The sequence below is a fragment of the Syngnathus typhle genome, linkage group LG4 (genome assembly GCF_033458585.1).
Source record: "Syngnathus typhle isolate RoL2023-S1 ecotype Sweden linkage group LG4, RoL_Styp_1.0, whole genome shotgun sequence".
NCBI lineage: Eukaryota > Metazoa > Chordata > Actinopteri > Syngnathiformes > Syngnathidae > Syngnathus > Syngnathus typhle.
Genome location: NC_083741.1, coordinates 5,311,155 through 5,331,806, shown reverse-complemented (window position 1 = coordinate 5,331,806; position 20,652 = coordinate 5,311,155). Strand labels below are relative to the sequence as shown.

The 20,652-nt window shown below is 45.6% G+C and overlaps 1 long non-coding RNA gene across 1 annotated transcript in view; it reads left to right on the top strand.

Annotated features, from left to right (window-relative positions):
* Nucleotides 1–8,713: 8,713 nt before the first annotated feature.
* LOC133153111 (uncharacterized) overlaps nucleotides 8,714–20,652 on the top strand; it is a 36,013-nt gene continuing 24,074 nt past the window's right edge. The window contains exon 1 of the long non-coding RNA XR_009714253.1: nucleotides 8,714–8,938. This is a non-coding gene — a long non-coding RNA (uncharacterized LOC133153111). The remainder of the gene's footprint in view (nucleotides 8,939–20,652) is intronic.

Sequence of the window (20,652 nt, the reverse complement as noted above, 5' to 3'; positions counted from 1 at the left end):
AGCGCCCGGCGCGCTGCGGTTGCGCGACCGCACCAAATTAAGCTCCCTGCGCAGTGCGCACTGAGGTCCACTTAAATTTTAGAAAGTACATCAGGACTTTAAAAATATCTTCTAAATTTCAGCGACGGCTCTGTCACAATAATGCGACCAGCGCGGTGCAGTTGGGCGGTCGGCGGCGCGCTACGGTTGAGCGTTCTCTCTCGCAATCTCTCTCTCGCTCTCTCGCTCTCGCACACACGCGCACACACGCACACGCGCACACACGCAAACCGGGTATCATACGGAGGCCTCCATTACAGATGCGCAGAACGGATGCGCAAGACACGTCAGCTCTATAAAGAGCGAGAGTTCAGTTCTCCACCTATTAATTTCAATTCACAGTTTAATTAGCAGTTTCAATCAGCAAATAACAAAATGCGTATTACAGGTAATATTTTATTTCACAACACTTTGCCTTGTTCCTTTCGTCTCTGCTGTTCACTTCAAACACGCTCCATACGACCGCAATGCTCTCGTATCAGACAAGGCTTGCTCGATCACCTGCTCGTCACAATGTACCCTACACAAATCCGAAACATTTGTTGCGGCTCCGAGTCACGACGAGGGGCAAGTTTTGGTTTCCAAGGGTGTTTTTATTCCTCTTCAACGTCTCTCCCATACAGAGCCGCCTTTTTCACGTCCGCACGCCTCTTTCCCGTGCGCGCACGGAGCGCGGTGGTGCGTTTACTGGCAGTCGGAGAAATCAACGCCAACAAAAAAAAATACATCCAGCCTAGTTAAGACCATACCAAAGACTATAAAAATGGGACCCATTGCCTCCCTGCGTGTGTGACGATCATTGGGACTTAAAAAAAAAAAAAAAAAATTCATAAAGAAAATTCATAAAAAAAAATTCATAGAAATTGGGTGCGTATTATACATGGGTACAGGCGTTTTTCCAGCATCAGCATGCCATTTTTAGGGTGCGTATTATACATGGGGGCGCACTATACACGGAAAAAAACGGTATTCTCCCCACCGACTCACGACGTCCCGAGTCGAGGTCAGCAGCACGCCATCTCCACTGTAAACAGTGTTGACGTTGCACTGCTTCCCCCTCCTGAGATGCTGGATGGTGGACCGGAATTTCCTCGAAGCCATCCGGAAGTCATTCTCCATGGCCTCGCCAAACTCCTCCCACGCCCGAGTTTTTGCCTCAGCAACCGTCGAAGCTGCGTTCCGCTTGGCCATCTGGTACCTTCCCGCAGGCCAAAACGGCCCGATAGGACTCCTTCTTCAGCTTGACGGCATCCCTTACCGGTGTGCACCAGTGGGTTCGGAGATTGCCGCCACGACAGGCACCAACGACCTTACGGCCACAGCTCCGGTCGGCCGCCTCAACAATGGAGGCGCGGAACATGGTCCACTCGGACTCAATGTGCCCCGCCTCCCCCGGGATGTGGGAAAAGCTCTGCCGGAGGTGGGAGTTGAAGCTCTTCCTGGCAGGGGATTCTGCCAGACGTTCACAGCAGAACCTCACAGAGCGTTTGGGTCTGCTAGGTCGGACCACCATCTTCCCCCACCATCGGAGCCAACCCACCACCAGGTGGTGATCAGTTGACAGCTCCGCCTCTCTCTTCGCCCGAGTGTCCAAAACATGCAGCCGCAAATCCGATGACATGACTACAAAGTCGATCATCGAACAGCGGGCTAGGGTGGCGTAGTGCCAAGTGCACACATGGACACCCTTATGTTTGAACATGGTGTTCATTATAGAAAATCCGTGTCGAGCACAGAAGTCCAATAATAGAACACCGCTCGAGTTCAGATCGGGGGGGCTGTTCCTCCCAATCACACCCTTCCAGGTCTCACTGTCATTGCCCATGTGAGCATTGAAGTCACCCAGTAGAACAATGAAATCCCCAGAAGGAGCGCTCCCCAACACTTCCTCCAGGGAGCCCAAGAAGGGTGGGTACTCTGAGCTGCTGTTTGGTGCATAGACACAAACAACAGTCGGGACCCATCCCCCCACCCGAAGGCGGAGGGAGGCTACCCTCTCGTTCACCGGGGTGAACCCCAATGTGCAGGCGCCCAGCTGGGAGGCAATAAGTATACCCACACCTGCTCGACGCCTCTCCCCGTGGGCAACTCCAGAGTGGAAGAGAGTCCAGCCCCTCTCGAGAGGGCTAGTACCAAAACCCAAACTGTGTGTGGAGGTAAGTCCGACTATGTCTAGTCTGAACTTTTCTGCCTTGCACACGGGTTCGGGCTCCTTTCCTCAGACCAAGTAAAAAAAAAGATTTAAAACAGCAAAACAAAATCAAACATTTGAAAATGTCCATTGATGCACTCAGTACTTGGTTGGGAATCCTTTTGCACGGATTACTGCATCAATGCGGCGGTGCATGGATGCAATCAGCCTGTGGCATTGCTGAGGTGTTATGGATGCCCAGGATGCTTCAATAGCGGCCTATAGCTTATTTGCATATTTGGGTCTGGTGTCTTTCAGCTTCTTCTTCACAATACCCCACAAATTCTCTATGGGGTTCAAGGTCAGGGAAATTGGCAGGCCAATCGAGGACAGTAATGCCATGGTCAGTACACCATTTATTGGTGGTTTTAGCACTGTGGCAGGTGCCAGATCATGCTGGAAAATGAAATCATCATCTCCATAGAGCTTTTCAGCAGACGGAAGCATGTAGTGCTCTACAATCTGCATTTACTCTGGACTTGATGAAACACAGTGGACCAACACCTGCAGCTGACATGGCTCCCCAAACCATCGCTGACTGTGGGAACTTCACACTGGATTTCAAGCAACTTGTATTTTGCTCCTCTCCAGCCTTTTCTTCAGACTGTGGCGCCATGACTTCCAAATGAAATACAAAACTTGCTTTTGTTTAAAAAGAGGACTTTGGACCACGATGCAACTGTCCAGTGCTTCTTTTCCATAGCCCAAGTCAGATGCTTCTTCCGTTGTCTTGAGTTCAGAAGTGGCTTGACCATGGGAATACGGCTATTGTAGCCCATTTCCCGGACATTTCTGTGAACAGTGGCTTTTGATACCTGGACTCCAGCTTCAGTCCACTGCCTTTGAAGCTCCCCCAAATTCTGGAAGCGACTCTTCTTCACATTGCTGTTAAGGCTCCGGTCATCTCTCTTGGTTGTGCACCGTTTCCTGACACATTTCCCCCTTCCAACAGACTTTTTGTGGATGCATTAAAACTGCACTGTGAACAGCTTGCTCTTTAAGAAATTTATTTTTGTGTCTTACCCTCCTGATGGAGGGTGTCAATGATGGCCCTCTGGACAGCAGTTTAGTTTTAGTTTATTGTTAAGCACATATTATTATATCAATAACTGTGCAAGGAGGGAGACAAAGCCTAGGGCTTGTAAAGAGCTCCACTCCTTCTAACCCCCAGTTCCAACCCATAATGCTGAGTTCCAAGCAGGGAGGCAATGGGTCCCATTTTTACAGTCTTTGGTATGACCCGGCCGGAGTTTGAACCCACAACCTTCCAGTCTCAGGGCGGACACTCTAACCACTAGGCCACTGAGCAGTCAGATCAGCAGTGTTCCCCATACTTGTGATTTAGTTTACTGAACCAAGCTGAGGGTTTTTCAAGGCTCAGGAAAGAAGTGGCTTGACCATGGGAATAAGGCTCTTGTAGCCCATTTCCCGGACCCATTTCTTTTTGTGTCTTACCCTCCTGATGGAGGGTGTCAATGATGGTCCTCTGGACAGCAGTCAGATCAGCAGTCTTCCCCGTACTTGTGATTTAGTTTACTTAACCAAGCTGAGTGTTTTTCAAGGCTCAGGAAGCCCTTACAGGTGTTTTGAGTTAATTAGACGATTCAAGTGATTAGTTGAATACACTACTAGTATACTTATTCATGATTTTCTAATATTTTGAGATAGGATATTTGAGTTCTCTTAAGATGTATGCCATAATCAGCAATATTAAAATAATAAACGGCTTGCAATATTTCAGTTGATTTGTAATGAATCCAGAATGTATGTATATATATACCGTATTTATTCTAATTATTGCCCATATTCTAATAATCGCCCAGTGTGTGTTAGCGATGACATAAATAAAAAACAATGATACCTCTAATTATCGCCCTTGCTGCTAAAAATTGCCCCAAAACTTTCGTTTTCCTCCGCGACCGCATGCCAACGTCATTGCGCAAGTTTAAATATGACTGATTTGACAGCACGTCGAATGTCCCTTTTAAATTGTTATTCTCCATAAACTATGATACAATTACATTCGTCACTCCGCTATAATAAAATAAAATATCCTCACACAATTACGTTATCGGAGCGTGCGCTCGAACAAGACGATCGCGATAACATGACGTGCGCAACATTTGATGTGCGACGGTAATGTGTCCCATCAATGGAGCGTCAATTGACACACCTCGCTGTTAGAGGTAGATCAAAACAGCCGCTTTTCTAGTGTTAAGAACAAAAAGTGTTCTCTATTAATCGACCCCTCGTTGGACATAAACCTTCTCTGGGCGATACTTATAATAAATACGGAATATATATATGTGTCAGTGACGTACGGTGAGGTTCATGACTGGGGAGGCACTGACGTCACCCCCCTCCCCCCAGTAACAAAAAAGGTTGGGGAATGCTGCTCTAGTGTGGCTTATTCATTATTTAATTTGAATTATTTTAATTAAAATCTCATATCAGCAGTCTTCACACATAAAAACACTCAATAAACCACATGGAATCAAAAAACGTTTGAAAAGACAGTTGCTCTTCTTTTACTGATGACCTCCTGCGTTCGACCGAAAATCCATACTTCCTAAATCGTTTGGATATGTAATCCTCCATTGTAAAACGAAATGTAAAAACGGGGGGGGGAACGAATGTAAAACGAATTAAATGGACTGCTCCTCAGTTGTTCACTGTAAATTTGAACTGGATATCTCTTATTCTACAGGTAGGCGCATGAAGCATCCCGGGATCACTAGCACCCCAGCCATAAGGCTGGAGAACCTTTTTTTCGTAGCCTCCGTAAGGTCTTTTTTCAAAGCCGTTTTGTTCATCTAAAGAAACACGACGTTACAGACAGATGACAAAAAGCACTAGATATTATATACATCAGCTTAACTACGGAAATTAGTTAATATAGCCACAGTGTTTGGACACTTAAACAGCGACATAAAGACAGAGAGCAGTTCAGTCTAACTCAGGGGTGGGCAAACGTTTTGACTTGCAGGCCGAATTGGGTTATAAATTTTGACCGGGGTACCGAACCAGGAGCAGATGGATGTACCGTATTTTCTGCCCTATAAGGCGCACCTAAAAACCTAAATTTTTATCAAAAGTCAACAGTGCGCCTTATAGTCCGGTGCGCCTTATATATGGATCAAGTGATGAATTTGTTGATCCATACTGGTTGTACACAGTGCTCTGCCAAAATGTTTTAGTACGTTTTAGTACGACTAGTAAATTACAAGGTCGCATCGCTTCCCAACATTACGGTAACTGTAGTCAGGGGGCGTCACCGAATAGCTGTTGTACCCGCGAGGCTATTTCATTTCAAAATAGGCTGCTCCATTAATGTTTTGAGTAAATCAACGGATCGATATGGAAGGGAAACATAGGTAAGTAGTACCAATGCGTTAGATCGAACTTTAGTCAGTTCTGATAATTTTATAGGAGCTCGTTTGAGAAACGCGATTGTTTACACTTTGCTGAGGCTCATGGGAGATTGCGAGCTGAGGGTCATGGGTTTTTGCGGATGGCTGATGTTATAACGATAGCTGCTATACGCGCGAGGCTATTTCATGTCAAAATAGGCTGCTCTGTTCATGTTTCGAGTAAATATACGGATCGATATGGAAGGGAAACATAGGTAAGTAGTACCAATGCGTTAGGTCGAACTTTAGTCAGTTCTGATCATTTTATAGGAGCTCGTTTGAGAAACGCGATTGTTTACACTTTGCTGAGGCTCATGGGAGATTGCGAGCTGAGGGTCATGGGTTTTTGCGGATGGCTGATGTTATAACGATAGCTGCTATACGCGCGAGGCTATTTCATGTCAAAATAGGCTGCTCTGTTCATGTTTCGAGTAAATCTACGGATTGATATGGAAGGGAAACATAGGTAAGTAGTACCAATGCGTTAGATCGAACTTTAGTCAGTTCTGATCATTTTATAGGAGCTCGTTTGAGAAACGCGATTGTTTACACTTTGCTGAGGCTCATGGGAGATTGCGAGCTGAGGGTCATGGGTTTTTGCGGATGGCTAATGCTATAACGATAGCTGCTATGCGCGCGAGGCTATTTCATGTCAAAATAGGCTGCTCTGTTCATGTTTCGAGTAAATCTACAGATCGATATGGAAGGGAAACATAGGTAAGTAGTACCAATGCGTTAGATTGAACTTTAGTCAGTTCCAATCATTTTATAGGAGATCGTTTGAGAAACGCGATTGTTTACAGAGGGCTCGTTGGTTATTGGCTAGTGGGTCCATACCGCAACCCTAGTCAACCTCAGTTTGTTGCAGTAAAGCTTCTATTTTATGCACCTTATAGTCCGGTGCGCCTTATATATGGACAAAGTTTCAAAATGGGCCGTTCATTGAAGGTGCGCCTTATACCCCGATGCGCCTAATAGGGCGGAAAATACGGTTATGTTTGTGTGAAGTAATATAAGTGACATGTAAAGGTCATTGCATAAAAGGTTTTTACTTTTAGTAGATACTAAAGCATGGATATTAAAAAAAGCTTTTTGAAAACAAATGCATTTATTAACAGCATTAAAAAAATATTTCACCAAAAAACTACTATCAGTGATTCTTATTAAATACGACACTGTTATGATGAACAACATTTTCCATTACTTTAGCGCCTGCAGGTCAGATTTATGAAATATGTTTATCTAATGAGGCAAAATCACATCCAACGGCAAACATTCTGACCAAATACATCATATTGAAGAATCAGTGAAAGAATACATCTAAATAAAGTAATAAAGAAATCAATAGTATTGTTGGTTTCCCTTTTTTGCTAGTGCATCATAGTCTGGAGTAAAATTTGTTGTGGTAATTCTTAGGATAGAGCCGAGGTGTCGGTCCGTTAACCGAGATCTGTGACGGGCTTTGTTGACGTTCATGTGGCTGAACATCTTCTCACACACGTAGGTCAAGCCAAATTGCCCACTCTTTTTTAACATTCGGCACTCAGTGTCTACCTTTGTTCTCTTCGGTCCCCTCATTTTAATGGAAGGATTCCAGGGGAAGGTTTGTGGGTTGCATTAGCATAAAACTGTATCTGAAAGCTTAGCGCGCGAATTACGAGAATACTGACGTCACACCCTACACTCGAAATTCGGCACTGATAGATGAAATTACTACGTACTACTGAGTACGCACACGCACTTGTGAGTGTGCACCGAGATTTCTGACACGACTCCCGGGAGTAAATGCGCGGGCGGGCGCTTCCCCAGCTACTGGGGAAACATAGTAATTGCAGGGAAAATGACCCAAAAAAAAAAGAATAATACAATTTATTCAGGTTTGGCGGGCAGGATTAAACGGCTCCGTGGGCCGGATCTAGCCCGCGGGCCGTAGTTTGCCCATTGCTGGTCTAACTGCATAGCCTGTCAACATAGGCAGCCGTGTGATTACGCAATCCTCAGAGGAGGCTAGGCAGCTTTCATCCGAGCGAATCGTCTTAGGTTTTAAAATAACTATAAAAATTCAGCGATTTTGGTTCAAAATTATACAAAAGACTTGAAATTAAAAGGAAAATTACTTTATAATAAAAACTATTTAATTTGTTTTTCCCCTTTTTATGATGGCAGGGGAGGCGTGGCCTCCCTCTCCTCTGACCGCACGTCCCTGATATGCGTCATATATATATATATAGGGCCTTTATATATACCTATATATATATATAGGGCAGCTGTCCCGGAGGATACCCACGATGGCACGGGGACAACATGTAAACTCTACACAGGCCGGCCGCACCTCTGAATTGTGAGGTGACTAAATGAAATTGCAAAGCATTTACAAACTTCGGCCAATTATTGTAGGAAAAAAATCTGTCGACCACTAATCAATCTTGAATGTTTTTGGAAAGTATATGCAGAGAAAACCAACATGAGCATAGAGAGAGCTTGCAACTTACACTAACCTCCTCGACTGTGATTCACCCATTACCACTTCGCCTTTGGTGACCGCAAAAACTGTAGTAAAATCCAGATGACACACAATCTGAATTTATAAATTTATAAATTCATTTAAAAAATCTATTCTATGAAGACAATTTGACTGCACTATGAACCATACATGCACACCTGCATGCACAAACACACCATCCTAAAAATCAGTTCTATGAACATAATTTAACTGTACTATGAACCATGCATGCACACATGCATGCAAACACACCATCCTAATACTACCCACTATATGAATAATGAATGGTAATGTTCTGCTCCTGTCTTCAATAAATAATGCCCATCAATATGTAGCCATATCACTCTCTCCCTCTCTCTCTCCCTCTCGCTCTTTCTCTTTGTTTCTCTCTATAGCTCTCTGTCTCCCTCTCTTGCTTCCGCTCTGTCTTTCTCGCGCTGTGTTTCTCTGTATCTCACTGTCTTTCTCTGTCACAAGCTGTTAGTAGGAACAATAAGAGAGCTCAAGAAATTCTTGTTTGTGGCGAGTGAAAGAAAATAGTACAGGACAAAGATGACAACTGTGATTTCAAAATTTGAATAGCAACAAAACAAAAGTTGAGAGGAGGAGCAAGAGTGGAGAAGTAGAAGTACGTAGCTTTAAATCACAGAGGACTGAGACTCAAGGAAAACTTGAAAATCCATCATATTCAATTCAGGGAAGAGGGAAACAACTGGATAATCTCAAGAAATGGCTTCAAACTTCAATGACATTGTCAAGCAGGGCTATGTACGGATGCGCAGTCGCAAACTTGGGGTAAGTCAACTAGTTCGACACGTGCAATTTTCGCATTAATTTAATCAATCATTAATGTTAACCAAAATGCATTGTTCTGCTGAAAACTGATGACTTCTATGAAGTGTAGGTTACACAAGGTTGTTGTGATTATGGGACTATCACTGTTGTTGATACAGCAGTTGAGCCCATTGTTCCAGGAAAAAAACGTGTCAAATGCAGCAATTGATCTAATATTTGTAAAATTATTATCATGACAATATGACATTGACAATGCAGGTTATGATGCCCATCTCAGAATTTTGTTGTTAAGTCCTATCTTTTTATGTATTTGTTTACATTACAAAAACAATTGCAATTTCTGATGTAAATCGAATATGTCCTTCACATTTTTCCACGCAAAAATATAGTCACGTAACTGTTTACAGAAGTAAATATGGTCTTGCGTAATGGGGTTTATCTCATTGACAGAGAAGCAAATTGGGAAAAGGTAGAAATCCATCCATCCATCCATCCATCCATCCATCCATCCATCCATCCATCCATCCATCCATCCATCCATCCATCCATCCATCCATCTTCTTACGCTTATCCGGGGTTGGGTCGCGGGGGCAACAGCTTTAGGAGGAACTCCCAGACTTCCCTCTCCCCAGCCACTTTGTCCAGCTCATCCCGGGGGATCGCAAAGTGTTCTCAGGCCAGGTGAGAGACATAGTCTCACCAGCGCATCCTGGGTCGTCCACGGGGTCTCCTGCCGATAGGACATGCCCGGAAAACCTTCCCAGGGAGGAGTCCCCGAGCCATCCTGATGAGCTGCCTGAGCCACCCTATCTGGCTCCTCTCAACGTGGGGGAGCAGCGGCTCGACTGCGAGTCTCTCCCGGATGACCGAGCTTCTCACCCTATCTCCAAAGGAGAGCCCGGACACCCTGCAGAAGAAACTCATTTCGGCCGCTTGTATCCAGGATCTTGTTCTTTCAGTCACGACCCATATCTTGTGACCATAGGTCAGTGCTTCTCAATAATTTTCTGTGATTCAAGATTCAAGAGTTTTTTATTCGCCATGTTTCGCCAAACATAGGAGTTTCCCCATTGAGGGAATAATAAAGGATTATCTTATCTTATCTTATCTTATCTTATCTTATCTTATCTTATCTTATCTTATCTTATCTTATCTTATCTTATCTTATCTTGAGCGTACCAAACAAGGAATTTGACTTCGGTAAATCATACTCTGTTCAACATTTAGGTCAGTGCTTCTCAAATAGTGGGGCGCGCCCCCCAAGGGGGGCACGGTGCTATTCCTGGGGGGGCGCGTGTGACCCTGGGGAACAGGCTTTTTTTTTGGCAGTACTAGAATAAAGTGTAATTGCGCGTTTACTACAGCAGGGGGCAGTGGCGCTCTCATTGTTACTTCTGTCACGTTTGCGACAGTGCAACATTTTACGACTTACAAGACAAGTTAGGATAGTCACGGTGGGGAGGGGGGGCGCGAATAGTTTTCTTCTTGCTAGGGGGGGGCGTAACAGAAAATAATTGAGAAGCACTGATTTAGGTGACTAACAACACTCAGGACATGTGAAAAATGGCAATATTCTCAAACATCCCCTGATCTTAAACTACCAAAAGGGCAAGGAAAAACTCAAAACTCCAGCTAGGGGAAATGAGAAATCTTGAGAAGAGACCACAGATGGGAAGGTCCCTCTTCCAGGATGACCAGGCTGCAATGGATGCAGAGAGGACACATAGTACCAACAGTGTAGACAAATTCAAAAAAGGTGTGGAGAGCAGGATGTTATTGCACAGTAATGACTCTGAGACTCTAAGAATGGTGTGAGTTCATCAGAGCAACAGCCTGGGGGAAGAAGCTGTCTCTGTGTTTGCTGGTTTTGGCGTACCGAGCGCTATAACGCCGTCTGGAGGGGAGTAGTTCAAACAAACTGCAACCTGGGTGAGAAGGGTCTGTAGAGATGTTCCTTGCACGTTTCCTGGTCCTGGACAGGTACAAGTCTTGGATAGATGGGAGGTTGATTCCAATGATCTTTTCTGCAGTCCTGATTGTCCGTTGCAGTCTGTGCTTGTCTTGTTTGGAGGCCGATCCAAACCAGACAGTGATGGAGGTGCAGAGGACAGACTGGATGATGCCAGTGTAGAAGGTCTTCAGAAGCTCTCGCGCAGGTTGAACTTCTTGAGCTGTCTCAGGAAGTACAGCCTCTGCTGGGCCTTCTTCCGGACAGAGTCTATGTGGCCGGTCCATTTCAGGTCCCGAGAGATTGTGGTTCCCAGGAACTTGAAGGTGTCTGTGGAGAGAATACTATTACTGCGGATAAGGGTAAAAGTTGTGAAGGGTCTCGCCTGAAGTCCACTGTCATCTCCACGGTCTTGAGGGGGTTCAGCTCCAGGTGGCTTTGGCTGCACCAGTGGACCAGCCGCTCCACCTCCTGTCTGTACGCAGTCTCATCAGCGTCCTGGATCAGTCCGATGGGAGTGGTGTTGTCTGCATACTTAAAGATCTTCACAGGAGAGTCACCTGACGAGAAATCATTGGTGCAGAGCAGTGCTTCTCAATTATTTTCTGTTACGCCCCCCCCTGGCAAGAAGAAAACTATTCGCGCCCCCCACTCCCCACCGTGACTATCCTAACTTGTCTTGTAAGTCGTAAAATGTTGCACTGTCGCAAACGTGACAGAAGTAAAAATTAGAGCGCCACTGCCGCCTGCTGTAGTAGATGCGCAATTACATTTTATTCTAGTACTGCCAAAAAAAAAGCCTGTTCCCCAGGGTCACACGCGCCCCCCCAGGTATGGGCGCGCCCCACTATTTGAGAAGCACTGGTGTAGAGAAAGAAGAGCAGTGAGTTTCCTGGACCTGGACAGGTACAAGTCTTGGATAGATGGGAGTTTGATTCCAGTTATCTTTTCTGCAGAGAGATTGTGGTTCCCAGGAACTTAAAGGTGTCTGTGGAGAGAATAGTATTACTGCGGATAATGAGGGGTGAAAGTGGTGAAGGGTCTCGCCTGAAGTCCACTGTCATCTCCCCAGTCTTGAGCGGGTTAGCTAGCACCTTCAATCGAAGATGAAACTTTCATTGAAATGATGGACAAAGAACTCTACAAAAACGATTCACACAGCTGGGTTGCTCCATTGCCGTTCAGACAACTTAGGCAACAGCTTCCCAACAACTGCGAGCAGGCACTCAAGCGATTTGAATCACTACAGCGTCACTTCAGAAGAAAACCAGAAATGCAACACCAATACATGGAATTTATGGGCAAACTGCTGAAAAAACAATCATGCTGAGGTGGCACCCGAGCTAAGAGAAGAAGACTGCTGGTATTTACCAAGCTTTGCAGTGTATCACCCACAGAAGGTCATTGACTACAGAATGAAAGTTCATGTGTTTGGAAATAGCCCATCTCCTGCAGCGGCAATCTACGGGCTCAGAAGAGCCAACAGAGATGGTGCTGAGAAATATGAAACAGACACAGTCAACTTCGCCGAACGGCACTTTTATGTTGACGATGGCCTCTGTTCTGTTCCAACTGATTCAGAGGCTATTGGGCTGCTCCATAGCACTCACGCCTCACTTGCTGAGTCTAACTTGAGGCTTCACAAAAGCCTGTTCCCCAGGGTCACACGCGCCCCCCCAGGTATGGGCGCGCCCCACTATTTGAGAAGCACTGGTGTAGAGAGAGAAGAGCAGTGAGGGGCTCCAGTATTGGTGGTCCGGGTGTCAGATGTGATGCCCCCCAGCCTCACACGCTGCCTCCTGTTGGTCAGGAAGCTGGTGATCCACTGACAGGTGGAGGCAGGCACCGCAAGCTGGATGAGCTTCTGTTGGAGGATGTCAGGAGCGATGGTGTTGAACGCCGAGCTGAAGTCCACGAACAGGATCCTGGCGTACGTTCCTGGGGTGTCCAGGTGGTGCAGGATGTAGTGCAATCCCATGTTGACCGCATCATCCACTGACCTGTTTGCCCGGTAGGCAAACTGCAGGGGGTCAAGCAGGGGGCCCGTGACATCCTTCAGGTGGTTCAGCACTAACCTCTCAAAAGATTTCATGACCACAGATGTCACTGCGACTGGTCTGTAGTCATTCAAACCTGTGATGGCGGGCTTCTTGGCCACTGGAACGATGGTGGAGCTCTTGAAGCACGAGGGCACCTCACACAGCTCCAGAGAACGATTGAAGATCTGTGCAAAGGTGGGCGCCAGCTGCTCAGCGCAGACTTTCAAGCAAGTTGTGCTCAAACTGAGGCAGCATGACCATATCCACGGCTGCAGGTAGGTTGCACTGAGCAATTTGGTACGCTGCTTTATATAATGCTTACAGTGCTTGCTGATTGACTGAAGTAGCATTCACAAAGTGGGATGATTGTTGGCAATATTCAGTCCGTTTTCGCTAAAAAACCTCAAGCATCTTATCAGTGTGATTGGGGTGCAAGGACTTTATAAGTGCCGGCTTAATTTATTTGGCTTCATACTGTCCGCTGCCAACATTGTAAGGCACAGTAAACACACCGGTCTTTCCTTGTCTCCATCGTATTCGCACTAACGCCGAGCGCTATGTACGCATCGTCATATTTCCTTGTCTTAGCTTTCGTGTGACTCTCAATTCTCTTATCTCCATCTCTCTCCGCCGTTCTTTTTAACCCTGTTCAATATCCATGGTGTCCCACTGCACTTTTTATCTGCTATGTGCTGTGTGTGCGTATGTTCCGTGCGCTCTACACTGTAGAGTGACTACTCCTTGCACACACTCTTCCAATAATACCACCACTCCCAACTACTGCAGTGGATGTCTAATTACCCTTTAACCTAGTACAGCCAAAAGAAAAGCATGTTCCCTGGCGTCACACACGCCACCCTTGGTATCGCACCGCACCCCCCCAGGGGGGCGCGCCCCAGTATTTGAGAAACACTGCCATAGGTGAAGGTAAGAGCATAGATCGACCGGTAAATTGAGAGCTTTGCCTTTTGGCTCAGCTCTCTCTTCACCACGATCGACCGGTACAAAGTTGGCATTACAGCCGATGCACTGATCCGCCTGTCGATCTCATGCTCCATCCTGACCCCAAGATACTTGATCTCTTCCACTTGGGGCTGATCCGGAGAGGGCATTCCACCATCTTCCTACTGAGGGCCATAGACTCAGATTTGGAGGTGGTGACCCTCATCCCGACCGCTTCACACTCGGCTGCGAACTGCTCCAGTGAGAGCTGGAGATCACGGCTTGAAGAAGCCAACAGCACCACGTCGTCCACAAAAAGCATAGATGCAATGCTGAGGTCCCCAAACCGGACACCCTCGACGCCTCGGCTGCGCTTAGAAATTCTGTCCATAAAAGTTATGAACAGAATCAGTGACAAAGAGAAGGCTTGGCAGAGTCCAACCCTCACTGGGAACGAATCCGACTTACTGCCGGAAATGCGGACCAAACTCTGGCATCCATGATACAGGGACCGAACCGCCGTTATCAGTTGGTTCGGCACACCATACTCCCGAAGCACCCTCCACAGAACTTCCCGAGGAACGCGGTCAAACGCCTTCTCCAAGTCCACAACACACATGTGGACTGGTTGAGCGAACTCCCATGCACCCTCAAGGATCCTGCCAAGGGTATAGAGGTGGTCCACAGTTCTACGGCAGGATGAAAGCCACACTGCTCCCCCTGAATCCGAGGTTCGACCTCCCGACGGACCCTCCTCTCTAGTACCTCTGAATAGACCTTACCAGGGAGGCTGAGGAGTGTGATTTCCCTGTAATTGGAACACACCCTCCGGTCCCCGTTTTTAAAGAGGGGAACCACCACCAGTCTGCCAATCCAGAGGCACTGTGCCCGATGTCCAAGCAATGCTGTAGAGGCGTGTCAGCTAGGACAGCCCCACAACATCTAACACCTAACTCCGGGCAGTTCTCATCCATCCCTGGGGCCTTGCCTCCGAGGAGTTTATTAACTATCTCAGTGACTTCGACCCCAGAGATTGGAGAGTCCACCTCAGAGTATCCAGGCCCTGCTATCACGATGGAAGGCAAGTCGGTCGAATTGAGGAGGTGTGTCGCCATAAACGCAGTATGCAGATGCTTTTATTTTGATATAATTCCCTGTAACTTACCTACTGCTTCCTGCTTTGTTGTCAGTTATGTTCTGCCTGTTTTCAATCTGTTCAAAAAGAGTTTCAACAAACTAATTTCTGACCGTGAGGGATGCTAGAAGCAAAGTCGTGAGTAAAGTTTATTCTTAAATTGAATAAGTGTTAGATTAAGTTGGGTTTAATGTTGAAAGAGAAGGTAATTAATAGTTTAAAACAGGGGTGTCAAACAATTTTTTTTCGCAGGCCGCATTGTAGTCATAGCTTCTTTCGGAGGGCCATTATGACTGTCACCCCAAATAAATGTATGAGCGCTTCATATTTTATACAGTAAAAGCTACAAAACAAACTGAAAAATAACTCGTTTTCAAATCAGACGAGTAAAAACTGGTCAAATATTTTAAAAAATATATATATTATTAAAAGGGAAGACAATTTGCAATTCTAGTAATGCCACATAAATTTGATGCACAATTTGCCTTTGCGGGCCACATAAAATGATGTGTATCTGGCTTCGGCCCTTGAGTTTGACAACTGTGGTTTAAAACGATCATTTTTATTTATCTGTATTTACATGCTATTTGTAAAATGCTAACGTTATATACTACGCTAACGCTATGTGCTAAAAACAGTCAAACCTTGTTTTGTTGCAGTTTTCACTCTGCCATGTAAACAGGAATCTTCAGTTAACGTTTAACTTGTTGGATAGCTTCAGTTGCTACACTGCAGTGAGGACAACACAGTGAAAAGACTGAGGTTAGCATTCTATATCGAGTCAAGATGGAAACTAGATCTAATAAATGAGGAAAAAGTGGAAGCAGCTTTCATTCATCTACCTCATCAACCAATGCCTTACTTTGCACACACGCAAAAGCAGCAGCTGCTAAAGTGCGTGCTGAATATACTGAGCAAAAAGCCAAAGCTAAGATAGAAAAAGTTAAAAAAGAAACTGAAATTGAAACCCTAGCCATTTGCCGTGAAGCAGCAGAAGCTGAAGCCGTAGCAGCAGTCTGGGAGTTAGCAGTTGCAGAGAGCGACAACTGTATCGTGCTCAAATTGAACGAACAAGCGATTAAATCCAAACTCACTTCTATTCCACTAATTCTGTCCAACAAGCAATCATGAAGGTTAGTCCGCCACCAACTCAACAAATTACCTATGCCATTCTCAGTTATAGCCCGAACAACCCCTTTGTTTCACACCATCAGTTGCCTGTTTTCCCATACAACAGCACGAACAATGTGGAATTTACAGACCATGACTTAGACCACAAGTGTCAAACTCAAGGCCTGGGGGCCAGATACGGCTCACCACATAATTTTATGTGGCCCGCGAAGACAAATTGTACATCAAATTCGTGTCATTACTAGAATTGCAAATTGTCTTCACTTTTAATATTTTTTTTTTAAATATTTGACCAGTTTTTACTAGTCTGATTTGAAAACGAGTTATTTGTCAGTTTGTTTTGTAGCTTTTACTGTATATAATATGAGGTGCTCACACATCTATTTGGGTTGACAGTCATAATGGCCATCCGAAAGAAGCTATGACTGCAATGCGGCCCGCGAAAAAAACGAGTTTAACACCCCTGACTTAGACTATACACCACGAGCAGCCAAAGAGTCAGTCAGCCAGAATACATTTACCAGAGAAAGGCCCCGAGTTATTACCAAGACTCTCACCTTGCAGCCCAGTGACTTGAAGCCCATCCGATCCAATCTCCCCCCCACCATAGACCCCTTCCAGTTTGTGTACCGTGCCAAACGGTCCTCTGAGGATGCCATCTGCTCTGCCCTCCACTCGGCCCTCACCCACCTGGAGAGAAGGGACTCGTATGTTAGATTGCTGTTTGTGGACTTCACTTCTGCCTTCAACACCATTGTGCCACAACGTCTCATCAGCAAACTCGACAAGCTGGGCCTCGATACCTACCTCTGCAACTGGCTACTGGACTTCCTTTGTCAGAGGCCTCAGGTGGTACGTGTTGGCGACAAAATCTCCGCCAGCATCACGCTGAGCACAGGGGCACCCCAAGGCTGCGTGCTCAGTCCGCTGCTCTTCACCCTGCTTACGCATGACTGCACTGCAACCTACAGCGACGACCGCATTGTGAATTTTGCTGACGACACAACTCTGGTGGGTCTCATCACCAAGGGAGACGAGACTCATTACAGGTTGGAGGTTGGCCTTCTGACCACGTGGTGCAGGGACAACAACCTCCTGCTGAACGTCGACAAGACCAAGGAGATTGTTGTTGACTTCCGGAAGGGTCACACCCAACACCGGCCGCTGACCATCGACGGTGCTGTGGTGGAGAGAGTGAGCAGCGCCAGGTTCCTGGGGGTGCACATCAGTGAGGATCTTTCCTGGTCCACCAACACCGCGTCACTGGTGAAGAAGGCCCAGCGCTGCCTGTACTTCCTGCGGAAACTCAGGGGACGAGCGCTCCTCTGGCCGTCATGACTACATTTTACCGCGGCACCATTGAGAGCATCCTCTCCAGCTCTATTGCTGTTTGGGGTGGTAGCTGCACTGACTACAACATGAAGGCCCTGCAGCGCATAGTGAACACGGCTGCTAAGATTATTGGTGCTTCACTCCCCTCCTTGAAAGAATTTACACCTCCCATCTCACCCGTGAAGCGACCACGATTGTTAGTGATGTGAGTCACCCCGCTCACTCTTTGTTTGATCTTCTGCCCTCTGGGAAGAGGTACCAGGAGCCTGCGCTCCCGCACCACCAGACTCACCAACAGCTTCATACTCCAGGCTGTTAGGATCCTGAACTCTCCCCCTTTCTGCGTAGCGTCCTGTACTTTGCGCTATGCTTACTGTCTGCTGTATGCACACTGGCTCAGTTTTGCTCCTCTTATTTATTGTGCTATTTGTTTATTATTTATTCATCACGCATATTATTTATTTATTATTTATTTATTATTTATTATTTATTATTTATTATTTATCATTTATCATTTATCATTTATCATTTATCATTTATCATTTATCATTTATTATTTTAATTTTAATTTTAATTTTAATTTTAATTTTAATTTTAATTTTAATTTTAATTTTAATTTTAATTTTAATTTTAATTTTAATTTTAATTTTAATTTTAATTTTTTATTTTTTATTTTTTATTTTTTACAATTTTATTTTTTACAATTACTCAAACCACGTCTGCAACTGAACACAATATTTAACTCGGCGTGACTTAGTAAATACAAGTTTGTATGAGTTTGAAGATAAACCTGAAAATTATCGAGCTTGGCTGTCGTCATACAAAAATGCCACTCAAGGACTTGGATTTACAGCTACTGAGGAATTGGACTTGATGACGCGATGGCTTGGAAAATAATCTAGCAACCACATGAAACGTCTCCGTGCCGTGCACATAGCAAGACCACAAATAGCATTCGTGAAACCTTGGGAACGTCTTTGGGAGTGTTATGCAGCCCCAGAGGTAATTGAAAATACCCTCTTTACCCGACTGGGTGCATTTCCTAGAGTCTCAGCCACGGAAAATCTGAAGTTACGAGAGCTGTCTGACCTGCTTATGGAAGTACAGTCTGCTAAGGAAGATGGCTACTTACCAGTGCTGTCCTCCCTGGATACGACACGCGGAATTGAACCTATAAATACCAAGCTGCCTTATGGACTCCAGGAAAAATGGATCTCAGCTGGTTCTAACTATAAAGAACCAAATGGAGGACGGTTTCCACCGTTTGATTACTTCACAAAATCCGTATGTTATGAGGCCAAGAAAAGAAATGACTCCAGCTTTGCGTTTTTAAACAGCACCACAACATCATCTATCAGAGCTGGGAGTGCCCTTCCTAAAACCATCAAGAAGCCCATTGCAGTTCACAAGAGCAATGTCACTCACTCAGAGTCAAATGTCTCCAACGATCCGAGTAAGATCTGCCCAATACATGCAAAACCCCACCCACTGAAGAAGTGCAAAGCCTTTAGAGCCGAAACTCTCGACAACAGAAACGGAATCTGCTTTAAATTCTGTAGTTCAACCAATCATATGGCAAAGGACTGTACCACAATTTTGAAGTGTTTTGAGTGTGACAGCACCCAACATGTCTCAGCTATGCACCCGGGACCAGCACCGCGACCCACTACTCCTTTGACTTCGCCACAGCATGGCGGGGAGGGAGAAGAGGTAAACGAAAACCAGTGAGATTCGCTCAAGCTGCACAGCAGTATGCGGTACAGGACAAGTCGGACGGTCATGCTTCAAGATATGCCTGGCGAGAGTGTACCAAAAAGACCACCCAGATGAAGCCATTAAGGCCTACATTGTGTTAGACGACCAAAGCAACCGATCATTAGCCAAGTACAGTTTCTTTGATAAGTTTGACATTCACGCTAAGCCATATCCTTACCAACTGAAAACATGTTTTGGTTTCATGGAAACCGTCGGCAGAAGGGCCTCAGATTTGATTGTGGCGTCCCTCAATGGAAGAGTTACGATTCCCTTACCACCACTCACCGAGTGTAATGACTTACCTGATAATCGGTCAGAAATTCCCGAGCTCAAAACTCCAACTAGGAGAAATGAGAAACCTTGAGAAGAGACCACAGATGGGAGGATCCCTCTTCCAGGATGACCAGGCTGCAATGGATGCAGAGAGTGTTAGGGTTTACAGATTATCTTGATCGTATGATTATGTTAGAATGTAGACTAGAATTATTAACTTTGTTTAAACCTTTTACCTTTCCTTGACTCTGAAAAGTTTAACCATTCAGTTGTTGAAACTTTCCAAATGGTGTGGAAACTTTCTTGCTTAGTTAGTCATCTAAAATGCTACACTAGTTCATGTTTCCACGACCTTGTAAAACAATAAGATGGGACCCTCCGCACTCATTAACCAGTTGCTGAGGTGACCTCCATCCTGACCAATCTCACCCCCACCCTGTTTCACTCAATAAAAATGCTGTTGCAATAGGCCTGAGTCAGACCTCATTCGATCATCGCTGTACGCACAGTGACGAATGACTCTCCATTTGCAAATGCTTAAAAAGGGCATACTATCTCTTGTGTGGTTCTTGCAAAAACAAGTTAGTGAGCACCACTCTAACAGAGAGGACACATAGTACAAATAATGTAGACAATTCAAAAAAGGTGTGGAGAGCAGGATGTTATTGCACAGCAATGACTGAGTGAGTTCATCAGAGCGACAGCCTGGGGGAAGAAGCTGTCTCTGTGTCTGCTGGTTTTGGCGTACAGAGCTCTATAATGCCGTCCGGAGGGGAGTAGTTCAAACAGATTGGAACCTGGGTGAGAAGGGTCTGTAGAGATGTTACTTGCACGTTTCCTGGTCCTGGACAGGTACAAGTCTTGGATAGATGGGAGGTTGATTCCAATGATCTTTTCTGCAGTCCTGATTGTCCGTTGCAGTCTGTGCTTGTCTTGTTTGGAGGCCGATCCAAACCAGACAGTGATGGAGGTGCAGAGGACAGACTGGATGATGCCAGTGTAGAAGGTCTTCAGAAGCTCTCGCACAGGTTGAACTTCTTGAGCTGTCTCAGGAAGTACAGCCTCTGCTGGGCCTTCTTCCGGACAGAGTCTATGTGGCCGGTCCATTTCAGGTCCCGAGAGATTGTGGTTCCCAGGAACTTGAAGGTGTCTGTGGAGA